At 41.7% G+C, this 12,329-nt stretch overlaps 1 long non-coding RNA gene across 2 annotated transcripts in view; it reads right to left on the bottom strand.

The window, feature by feature from the left end:
• The window catches only part of LOC746200 (uncharacterized), a 346,545-nt gene extending 334,325 nt beyond the window's left edge, over positions 1 to 12,220 (bottom strand). For both annotated transcript variants that reach the window (XR_002944187.3, XR_010157554.1), the window contains exons 1-2: positions 11,914 to 12,220; positions 10,062 to 10,153 (exon numbers count right to left, since the gene is read on the bottom strand). This is a non-coding gene — a long non-coding RNA (uncharacterized LOC746200). The remainder of the gene's footprint in view (positions 1 to 10,061; positions 10,154 to 11,913) is intronic.
• Between the last annotated feature and the right edge of the window lie 109 nt (positions 12,221 to 12,329).

The following is a 12,329-nucleotide window of genomic DNA, read 5'->3' as shown; positions in this document are numbered from 1 at the left end:
ACTTTCAGCTCTAGATAAGACGACAGTCCTAATCAACACCTTGATTCTGGTTTTATGGGACCCAGAACAGAGAATCCAGTCAACCCATACCCAGACTTCTCATCTACAAAACTATGAGCTCATAAATAGGTGTTGTTTTAAGCTGCTAAGTTTGCAGTAACTTGTTTTGCACTAAAGGAAACTAATACACATGGTAAAACTATGGTAAAAGAAATATTGTAAAAATATCAATACCTACCCAGCAGCAATCTATAGAATGGAAGAAAGTGAAAAGTAGTGGATGCTGTAGGAGTCTCACTTGTCTTGGCACTCACCATGCCAGTACATGACCATAGTAGTGAGAAAAAGAAAAGCAGCTCCTGATAGCTGGGAGATTGACTGGTACTATCCAATAAGACACAGTGTCCTTCTGTTGATCATAACCAGTTTCACAGAACACCAATAGTGGACAAGTCTACTCCATGACAGTGACGGATCAAAATGAACACAAGACCACTTGGTGACCATGTCTGAACTCAGACAAAAACAAGAACATTGTCTAAACTCCCAAAATGAACAAACGTCTCTCTATCTGGGCTAATATAAGTGAGAATTACTTCTTTACCAATTACAGCTGTAGCTTGCTTTTGTTCTTCTCTCCTTCAAGCTAAGAATTCTAGGCCGGGAGCAGTGGCTCAAGCCTGTAATCCCAGCACTTTGGGAGGACAAGGTGGGCAGATCATGATGTCAGGAGTTCGAGACCAGCCTGACCAACATGGTGAAACCCCCATCTCTACTAAAAATGCAAAAATTAGCCGAGCATGGTGGCACGTGCCTGTAATCCCAGCTACTCAGGAGGCTGAGGCAGGAAAATCACTTGAACCTGGGAAGCAGAGGTTGTAGTGAGCCGAGATCGTGCCTCTGCACTCCAGCCTGGGCGACAGAGCGAGACTCCATCTCAAAAAAAAAAAAAAAAAGAATTCTAAAGATATCCAGACATAGGATGATCTATGTTTTGTGGCAACAGAAAATCCCAGAGCAAATCTCCACCTCCTAGAACCTCTTCCTTGTTACCTGACATGAGACCAAATCCTGTAAATCCTTTCTAATACTTGCTTACTGAGATGCTCCACAGTTCCTCCACAGCATGCACTCTCACTCACTGTGATGAATCAATCAACAGAGAGTTCTTCAACCACAGGAGGGCTCTTGGTATCCTACTTACCCTCTGCCTGGGTGCTTTCTCCTAGATTTGCTTACTGGCATGGGGAAGGGTAGAAATAAACTGTTGGGGAGTTAACAGACTTACAAAAAGTCCTCATTCAATGGGAGGAGGTGGAGGATAAATCTCCAAGCTTCCTCACCCCTTAAGGGAGATAACTCAGAGATCTCCAATGGAACAGGGCCTCAAAATGTATGGATGGGCTTCAATCAACTTCTGCAGGCCAGGTCTTCATAAAGGCTGAACAGGCAGGGCTCCACAACAATTGTTTTAGCACTGACCGAGTGATGAAGTTAAATATTAAAAGCTGAGACAGCCAGTGCCCTTATACAAAGGCTGGAATGTAACAAAAGCCCATCAAGAATTTTGCCTAGGCCTCTCCTGGGCCTTGAAGCATGACGAGATAATGAAGGAATTCTTAACATGACCTGTTTAAGATTAAACAACTTTTACTGGGGGTCTGAAGAAATTCCCCAGGCCTCTGCAAACAAGTTTATTGGGTCTGAAGGAACTCCCCACACCTCCATGATTTGGCAGGGGAGAAGATAAGGGAATCATCCCCGCACCTGGACCCATTTAGATTAGGTAAGTGTACTGAGGCTCCAGAGGAAGGTCTTCTGAACTCAGATCTTAGTTATAGATTACAAGAAGTTAATCACTTATCACTTTAGATGAATGTACACTTACACGTATACATATAGCTTAGAAGGTATATAAGATCTGGAAAACTTTATAATTTTGAGTTTGGTGATATTTTTACAGGCCTTCTCCCTGTACCTGGTTACAGGAATAAACTCCCGTCTTTCCCAGTTCATCTGCATCCCATTACTGGCCCACAGGAATAAGCAGCCCAGCCCTGGGTTTGGTCCCGGAACAAACTGACCTTAAAAAAAAGGAGATTATCACTAACAGCAGCCAGAGAGAAAGGTTGGGTTACACACAAAGGGAAGCCCATCAGACTAACAGCGGATATCTCGGCAGAAACCCTACAAGCCAGAAGAGAGTGGGGTCCAATATTCAACATTCTTAAAGAAAAGAATTTTCAACCCAGAATTTCATATCTAGCCAAACTAAGCTTCATAAGTAAAGAAGAAATAAAATCCTTTACAGACAAGCAAATGCTGAGAGATTTTGTCACCACCAGGCCTGCCTTACAAGAGCTCCTGAAGGAAGCACTAAACATGGAAAGGAATAATTGGTACCAGCCACTGCAAAAACATGCCAGATTGTAAAGTCCATCGATGCTAGGAAGAAACTGCATCAACTAATGGGCAAAATAACCAGCTAACATCATAATGACAGGATCAAATTCACACATAACAATATTAACCTTAAATGTAAATGGGCTAAATGCCCCAATTAAAAGACATACACTGGCATATTGGATAAAAAGTCAAGACCCATCAGTGTGCTGCATTCAGGAGACCCATATCACATGCAGAGACACACATAGGCTCAAAATAAAGGGATGGAGGAAAATCTACCAAGTGAATGGAAAGCAAAAAAAAGCAGGGGTTGCAATCCTAGTCTCTGATAAAACAGACTTTAAACCAACAAAGATCAAAAGAGACAAAGAAGGGCATTACATAATGGTAAAGGGATCAATTCAACAAGAGCTAACTATCCTAAATATATATGCACCCAATACAGGAGCACCCAGATTCATAAAGCAAGTCCTGAGAGACCTAAAAAGAGACTTAGACTACCACACTATAATAATGGGAAATTTTAACACCCCACTGTCAACATTAGGCAGATCAACGAGACAGAAAATTCACAAGGATATCCAGGAATTGAACTCAGCTCTGCACCAAGCAGACCTAATAGACATCTACAGAACTCTCCACCCCAAATCAACAGAATATAAATTCTTCTCAGCAACACATTGCACTTATTCCAAAATTGACCACATAGTTGGAAGTAAAGCACTCCTCAGCAAATGTAAAAGAAATGTAAACTAGTTCAACCATTGTGGAAGTCAGTGTGGCGATTCCTCAGGGATCTAGAACTAGAAATACCATTTAACCCAGCAATCCCATTACTGGGTATATACCCAAAGGATTATAAATTATGCTACTATAAAGACACATGCACACATATGTTTATTGCAGCACTATTCACAATAGCAAATACTTGAAACCAACCCAAATGTCCATCAATGAGAGACTGGATTAAGAAAACGTGGCACATATACACCATGGAATACTATGCAGCCATAAAAAAGGATGAGTTCATGTCCTTTGTAGCAACATGGATGAAGCTGGAAACCATCATTCTGAACAAACCATCACAAGGACAGAAAACCAAACACCACATGTTCTCACTCATAGGTGGGAACTGAACAATGAGAACACTTGGACATAGGGCTAGGAACATCACACACCGGGGCCTGTCCTGGGGTGGGGGATTGGGGAGGGGGAGCATTAGGAGAAATACCTAATGTAAATGACGAGTTAATGGGTGCGGCAAACCAACAGGGCACATGTATACCTATGTAACAAACCTGCACGTTGTGCACATGTACCCTAGAACTTAAAGTATAATAAAAAAAAAAAAAGGAGATTATCCTGGATTATCTGAGTGAGCCCAGTGTAATCACAAGGATCTTTAAAATGTATAAGAGGAGGCGGAAGAGTCAGTACACACTGAAGCCATGTGAGAAAGACTCAAATGGCTTTGCTGGCTTTGAAAATGGAAGGGGACAACAAGCCAAGGAATAGGGATAACCTCTAGAAGATGGAGAAAGAAAGAATATGAACTCTCCCCTAGAGCCCCTAGAAAGTGATATAGGAGTTAAGAAGATATCACTTAGGCAGATAGTAAAGGTATGGGAATCCTCAGTAAGGCCTTTCTTTTTAATGAAAAGCAGCCCCAAATCATTTCCTAACAAAGAGCAGCCTGTAAAGTCGAGCCATAGACACAGAATAGATAAGCAAGCTGGGAGCTTCCCTGGGTGAATGATGGCAGGAACTAGGGACTAGTACCATGTTCAAGATGGCGGCTCCATCTACCCTTCTCTGCCTTACGTGTACAGTAAGGAGCAGACAAGATGGCACTGGCCAAGGGGAGAGTTCATTTGCATAAGATTACGGTGGGGCAACCAGTCTTCCCCTTGTGCTATGTAAACATCATACCTGATTGAACCAATCTGTAAGCCCCACTAAATCAGACACCACCTCCTCAAACGGGACTATAAAATCTGGCACATTCACTGCCAGCTGGTCTTTTCTGCTCAGAAGACCCCTCTCTATAGAGAGAGCTGTTTTTCTTTCTCTTTTCTTCTGCCTATTAAGCCTCCACCCCTAAACTCTTCATGTGTGTCTGTGTCCTAAGTTTTCCTGGTGCAAGACTACGAACCCCAGGTATATACCCCAGACAACATAGCCGCTTCAAAAGGAATGCAGCACTGTTGACCATTTGATTACATCCCAGTGAGGCTCATTATGTTTGTATGTAATGTATGTATGTATGTATTTAGTAGAGATGTTATTCTACTCTACTCTCTATGCTACTCAGGCTGATCTCAAACTATTGTCCTCAAGCTATCCTCCCACCTCAGCCTCCCAAAGCTCTACGATTATAGGCATGAGCCACTGTACCCACCCAAAACCCACTTTGAAATTCTGTCCTATAGAACTGTAAAATAAAAAAACTGTGTGGTTTTCAAGCCACTAAGCTTGTGGTAATTTGTTATAGCAGCAATAGAAAGCTAATACAGTTACTTATATACACAAGACGGACCAAAGTGAACTAATACAATTAAACATCCCTAATCTGAAAATCTGAAATCTGAAATGCTCCAAAATCCAAAACTTTTGAGCACTGACATAATATCACAAGTGGGAAATTCCACACATAAGTACTTAACACAAACTTCGTTTCATGTACAAAGTTATTAAAAATATTGTTTAAAATTACCTTCAGGCTGTGTGTATAAGGTATTTATAAGGCATAAATGAATTTTGTGTTTAGACTTGGGCCCCAGCCTCAAGATATCTTATTATGTATATGCAAATATTCCAAAATTTTTAAAAAATCTAAAATCTGTGAAACACTTCTGGTCCCACGCATTTCACATAAGGGATACTCAACCTCTAGAAAGGACGGAGAAAAAGAAATAGTGATAACAAATAATTAGAGTTTTATTGAAAGGAAAAGAAAGGAGGAGGGAAAATACTGATTTGTGAAAGAAACTGAGTTCACACTTAGGATGACTACAGGGTTATATCACTGCATCCAATGTCTAACAAGCAGTTTGAAAAATGAGAATAAAGCATAGGTGAGCAGTTAATTACACAGATATAAACATAGAGGACAAGTCCGTAATCTTAAATTAAATTGATTTCCTGAAGAGGAGTTTATACAAAAGATCAGGAAAACAGAGACTGAAACATGAACATTTTGAGGACAGGACAAGGAACAGTGAGGTAGGAGAACCAGTCAGTGCAGTAGTACAGAAGTCAAGAAAGGAAGTTGCAAAATGCAGCTGGTTCTCAAAAGTTCTAATTGCAGCTGTAGAGAACAGGCCTAATAAATGTTTATTTAGGTTGAACAATTAGTGACATAAACTCTTCAAGACTTCACAGTAGAGGAGTGGAGGAAGTTAAATGCTTATCTTATGTAAAAACAAGCTTTAGCAGTTCCCACCCACTTGCTCCTACATCCCTGGGAGCCATCTTTATTTTTACTCCACACCCACCTGGCCACAGAATTTAGCCTTCTTTAAATTCATCTGAAATAATGCACCTATGCAGGGCATTAATGAACAATGCAGATTTACTGAAGCTTTTTAAGAATATGAAGTGGTGGAATTATAAATCACAGCCTCCATAAAACAACTTAAATACTCCAGTTAGATACAGAACCTATAGTCTCCCAAAAGCTCCCTTCTCAGCCATACCACACTGGTGATTCTCTTTATTCTCTCCCTCCTTCATTTGTTTGTTCTTTCTTTCTTTCCTTCTTTTTTCTTTTTTTTTTTTTTTGGGGGGGACAGGGTCTCACTCTGTCACCCAGGCTGGAGTGCAGTGGTGTGATCTGGGATCACTGCAACCTCCGCCTCCCAAGCTCAAGGGATCCTCCCACCTCAGCCTCCTGAGTAGCTGGGACTATGGGCATGCATCACCACACTCAGCTGATTTTATTTTTGTTTTGTTTGTTTGTTTGTTTTCTAGAGGCAGGGTTTTGCCATGTTACCCAGACTGGTCTTGAACTCCTGGAATCAAGAGATCTGCCTGCCTTGACCTTCCAAAGTGCTGGGATTACAGGCAATGTGAGCCACTGCGCCCAGCCTGGATTTTCTCTAGCACTTTAAACTTCATCACCTTCCAAGTGGTGAACAAGAATTAAAGTGCTCTAAAATTCCATTGTCCCGAGTGGTAGATAGTAGTCATATGTGCTACCGAGCACTTGAAATGTGGCTGGTCCAAACCAAAATATGCTGGAAGTGTGAAATACACACTGGATTTCCAAGATTTTGTATAAAAAAACAGATGTTAAAGTATTTCATTAACAACTTTTTATATTGATTGCATGTTGAAATGATAATATTTTGGTTATATTGAGTTAAATAAATATATTATTAAAATTAATATCACCTTTTTTTTTTTTGAGACAGAGACTCACTCTGTTGCCCAGGCTGGACTGCAGTGGCATGATCTCAGCTCACTGGAACCTCTGCCTCGCTGGTTCAAGCCATTCTCCTGCCTCAGCCTCCTGAGCAGCTGGGATTACAGGTGCCCGCCACCACGCCCTGCTAATTTTTTTTATTTTTAGTAGAGATGGGGTTTCACCATGTTGGCCAGGTTGGTCTTGAACTCCTGACCTCAAGTGATTCGCCTGCCTTGGCCTCCCAAAGTGCTGGGATTAGAGGCATGAGCCACCACACCCGGCCTCATTTCACCTTTTTAATGTAACTAGCAGAAAATTTAAAGTAGCTTCCATGGCTTATATTATATTCCTATTGGACAGCACTGTTCTGGAAATAAAAAGAACTTCATGTTAATAAGACTAACCCTCCATGGAAGGCAGTTTAAGAATAATCTTCTAAGAGGCTAATCGAATTACTTCTTACAAAAAGAAAACAAAACACAGAAACTTTGACCAAAAAGGGATTCAAAAGCCAGGTGTTAAACGAGCAAAATATTTCTCCATCTCGTTACACATGCTACCTCTTTATGAAGAATTTTGCCCCATGCCAATTATCAGTACTGGGAAAGAAGAGGAGTCATGGCTGGTGCCCAGGTGGCCCAGTTCTGTGAACCTCTATCCATTTAGGAGACAGCAGAGAAAAGCTGATAGCCCTGGAAGTCAAGCAACCTACAGGGGAACTGAATCTATAACCACAGCCTCATTAGCATAGCCTATAGCTCCCATTGCATCCTGTAGTTAATACCCTTATCAACACAAATCACACTATAATTACTTGTGTAATTAATTATCTCCACCACACAAGGCTGTGAGCTTTGTGAGGGCAGGGATCCATGTCTGTCTTGTCATCCACATATCCACAATACCCAGTAGCATGCAGAGTAAGTGCTCAATAAGTATTTATTAAATGGATATTTAATGAAAATCAAATTAACTAGTTTTTCTGCTCAGTGCATCTGGAACCATATATCTATCAATGAACTTCCTAGTTTGGAAATGCTATATAACCTATTCCTTATGGAAGAGCTAGAAAAGTGACAACTGATGACTATATATAAATGGATTATTCTAATGATAGTAGGCTATATTAATAAGAATATTAATAGCTAACTTTTACTAAGTGTTTGTCAGGTAATAGGTGTTGTGCTAACCATTTAACCATCTTTAAACATCTTTCACTTACTCATCACCACAATTTACCACGTAGGTACTACTGTCATTCCCATTTCACAGATGGGGAGATTGAGACTTAGAGAATTTAAGCAATTTGCACAAAGACACTCAAAGAGCAAGGGGTGGTGCAAGGATTTAAATTTAATCTGACACTAGAACCTGAGACTTAACTATGCAAGATGATTCTTCACAGACACATGACTAAGTAACACCAATTGACACGAACTGACATTGTTGATCACTCCTTCCTCCTTTAAACATTGTCTTCACCTGGCTTTTAGAAGACTGTACATTCCTGGACCCATCCTATGTCAATAGCTGCTTCTTCTAAGTCTCCACTGCTGGTTTCTCTTTCTTGCTCCCCCAAGTCACATGACTTGATTATCTAGGACATCCTAAAATACATAAAAACACCTCCCAAAAATTGCCCCTGGGAAATGGAAGGCATTTATCCATAGGTGCCCATTCCCCATTGGTGGATCATTGCCTGGGGGTGTTAACGCCACCAAACTTCCCAAGGGCCAGGTGTATGTGTGTGTGTGTGTGTGTGTGTGTGTGTGTGTGTCAGGAGTGATGGCATCTCAACCCTATCTGAGCACTGTTCCTGAAAAGGATACTTGCTGATGTTCACAAAACAATGTCAGTGTTCTATCAGGCCAATTTCCTCCAGTTGATACAATATATGGCAGGACCAGTGGAATTCCATGGTCGTGTGTCATTGTCACACCTCTTTTACCATAAAGTGTGTCCTTTAGTTGGAGGCAATACTTCAGAAAATCATGTGTTTGGGCTGGGTGTGGTGGCTCACGCTTGTAATTGCACCACTTTAGGAGGCTGAGGTGGGCAGATCACTTGAGGTCAGGAGTTCACAACCAGCCTGGCCAACATGGTGAAACCGTGTCTCTACCAAAAATACAAAAAAATTAGCCAGGTGTAGTGGCAGGCACCTGTAATCCCAGCTACTGGGGAGGCTGAGGCAGGAGAATGGCTTGAACCTGGGAGGCAGAGGTTGTGCCACTGCATTCCAGCCTGGGCAACAGAGTGAGACTCTGTGTCAAAGAAGGAAGAAAGGAAGGAAGGGAGGAAGGGAGGGAGGGAGGGAGGGAGGGAGGGAGGGAGGGAAAGAGAGAAAGAAAGAGGAAGGAAGGGAGGGAGGGAGGGAGGAGATGGAAGGAAGGAAGGGAAAGAAAGAAAAAAGAAAGGAAGGAAGGAAGAAAAAAGAAAAGAAAGAAGGAAAAGAGAGAGAAAGGAAAGAAAGAAAGGAGAGAAAGAAAGAAAAAGGAAGGAAGAGAAAGAGAAAGAAAGAAAAAGAAAAAGGAAGGAAGGAAGAAAGAAAAAGAAGGAAAGAAAGAAAGAAAAGAAAGAAAGGAAGGAAGTCAATCAATCATGTGTTTGTAACTCTGTTATATAATGGTACTGGCAGAGGCACCATGAACAAGACCAGTCATATCAAGGGAAGTGTCAGTTCCGTAAGTACAAACCACGGCTCTCTCCAGGAAGGAAGGACTTTTGTGTAATTGCTCTCCTTATGGAATTTACCATCAATCTTTGCTGCTGATGGGCTGGACATCCAAAGAGGCAGTAGTCATATTGGCTTTAGTAAGAAAGAGCCTTAATTGTTGGGCCATGCACGTGTCCTCCCCTTAATATCACTAAGAAAGTCCTTGTTGTCATCTGACTGCAAAGTGACCCACTTCCAGAGTTCTGAGGAGCTGCATTCTAGACTTTCTTCTTACATCAAATTTCTTAGATTGGTTTCCCTCAAAACCTGAGACAACTACTTATGTGGGGACAGGTAATTTGGGATGTGATCCTAGTGAGAAACAATGAGAGAATGGAAGGGAGAATATAGACATAATACAAGAATGTGTTGCTGAAGTTGCTGTTGTGAGAAACCAGAACCCAATTTCACTGGGACTTTTTGAAAAACACACAGAATGGCCTACAAAACTATCTTGCTCAAGTGTAAGAAGCAAGAGCATTTATCCATCAGTGACTGTCACCCCTTGGTTGAAGGGCCCCAGATGTGTTGACTTACCAGCACTTCAAAGCTGTGCAGGACAGGAGCTGAGAGAGCTACTGCTGGAATGTGTGAAGTCCGAAGAACCTCAGGGAAGAAAGCAAAGAGGCCTGGTAAATGTGGGAGAGGAGAAGCTGTCAGGGAGAAGAATGTGGAAGATTGCATGAAACTGCCCCCCACAACCAAGTCAGAAATGAGAGGTGATGCTCAGAAGATGTGAATCAAGACACCAAAGGTTTCTGATACTACAGAATTATTAATTTCTTAAAAATTTAAAACCAATTCATAGGACCAGGCGCAGTGGCTCACGCTTATAATCCTAGCACTTTGGGAGGCTGAGGTGGGTGGATCACTTGGGGTCAGGAGTTCGAGACCAGCCTGGCCAATAAGGTGAAACCCCATCTCTACTAAAAATACAAAAATTAGCTGGGCATGGTGACAGGCGCCTATAATCCCAGCTACTTGGGAGGCTGAGACAGGAGAATGGCTTGAACCCAGGAGGCAGAGGTTGCAGTGAGCTGAGATGTGCCACTGCACTCCAGCCTGAGCGACAGAGTGAGCCTCTGCCTCAATCAGTCAATCAGTCAATAAAAAACAATTCATAGCTGCAAGTCTTTAATTTTGTTTACCACGTGGTTATCACAGGAGTAAATGGGAAGTATTGTAAGAGAGTCGATATTTATTAAACACCTACTCTATAATAAGTACTACTCCAGATAGTCTCTCCTACATTTCACATTTGACATGTAAAAATATTTCACTGACATGGTAGTCAGAGAAGAGCCAGGTGACATTTGAGCAGTGACTGGAAAAAAATGAGGAAGCAAGCTCTGTGGACATCTGAGAGGGCAGTGTTCCATGCAGAAGGAACAACAGCGACAAAGCACTGATGCTTGCTGTGCTTGGGGGCAATTAGAAAAGCTCTGAAGTGTAGCTTGGATGTGATCCATCAAGAATAAGTTCAGTCTTAAAAGTCAGGGTAAGAATTTTGAACTTTAATCTGAGTAAAATGGTAAACCGCTAAAAGGTTCTGCACAGAGGAGTGGCATATTCAGGTTCTAATGGGATCACTCTAGCTGCTGAATGCAACTATGTAGAGAAATAAAGGGAATGCAGAAAGCTATGCTCACGGCTACTGCAATTGTCCAGGCATGAGCAGATGGTACCTTGTAACACCTCTTGTACCTTAAGTTGTTTTATACTGCCATTTACTTTCTCATGGAAACCCCTAATTTCTTCAGGACAGGGAGCTCATACGCACAGTTTATGATATGAGCTATACATATGCCCATTTAATAGATACTTGATAAATAACCACCATATAAATGGCTAACAGTAGTACTAAATTCACATTATACAGTGACGATATGGCATCACTGAAAGGTTTTGTCATTTACTATCTCTTTAGGAAATTTAAGTTCTCTAAGCCTTAATTCCAACATTCCTAAGTGTTGCTAACACCAGCCTAACAACGGTGGCAAGTATTAAACGAAAATGTCTACCCAGACCTTTTTTCTCACCACCAAAGTAGATGCCTTGCTTTCTTACAAACCCTCAATCCCAATACAAGACACAAATGCTACCCTTTCTGAAGAGTGCCTGTAAAATTTTAAAAGTTGTCCATAACTGACTGGATTCTAACATACATATTAATCCAACTCATCCCTTTCTGGTATTCAAGGCATGCTTTCAAAAATTGTTCATCTTCGTTACAGTAATATTTTCCTTAATTATTCTCTGAAAACAGCTCATCCCCAAACCGTCTTGGTTTTTACGTTATTACATCTCAGTGGTGATGGATGAGGCCCTAAACGCGGGGAAAACCTTTTACAAAAGTTTTGATGGCTGGTCCTCAAGCTTTGAGATTTACCTTCCAAGAATTAAGCAGCACTATCGAAACAATGCTGGCAACATTTTTATGAGGTTGCAAGGACCACGGTTGCTGCAGCTACAGGATGAGTTACAACGTCAGAAGCAACCCCAGCGTTACTTCAGCCCATCTTCACCGGAGAAGCCCGTATGAATCAGGCAAAAACATAAAAACAGGTTCTGTGACTTTGCCGTATCTCATTTAGATCAAGTAGCAAGCAGAAGGAAGACAAGGATTTTAAAATCTGGCTCCAACATTCTCCACTTGGTCGCGTTCTCAAATCTCAGCCCAAGGCCGCTGACGTAAAGTCGCCTCTCTCGTGGGCACCACGGGCTCGGGGGTAGCCGGCAGCTGAAACCCGAGGGGCTTCAGAGGCTTGGAGGCCAGGAGCAGGCAGAGCGCCGATGGGATAATGA

The sequence above is a fragment of the Pan troglodytes genome, chromosome 5, assembly GCF_028858775.2.
Source record: "Pan troglodytes isolate AG18354 chromosome 5, NHGRI_mPanTro3-v2.0_pri, whole genome shotgun sequence".
Lineage (NCBI taxonomy): Eukaryota > Metazoa > Chordata > Mammalia > Primates > Hominidae > Pan > Pan troglodytes.
This window is presented reverse-complemented; position numbering and strand designations above follow the sequence as displayed.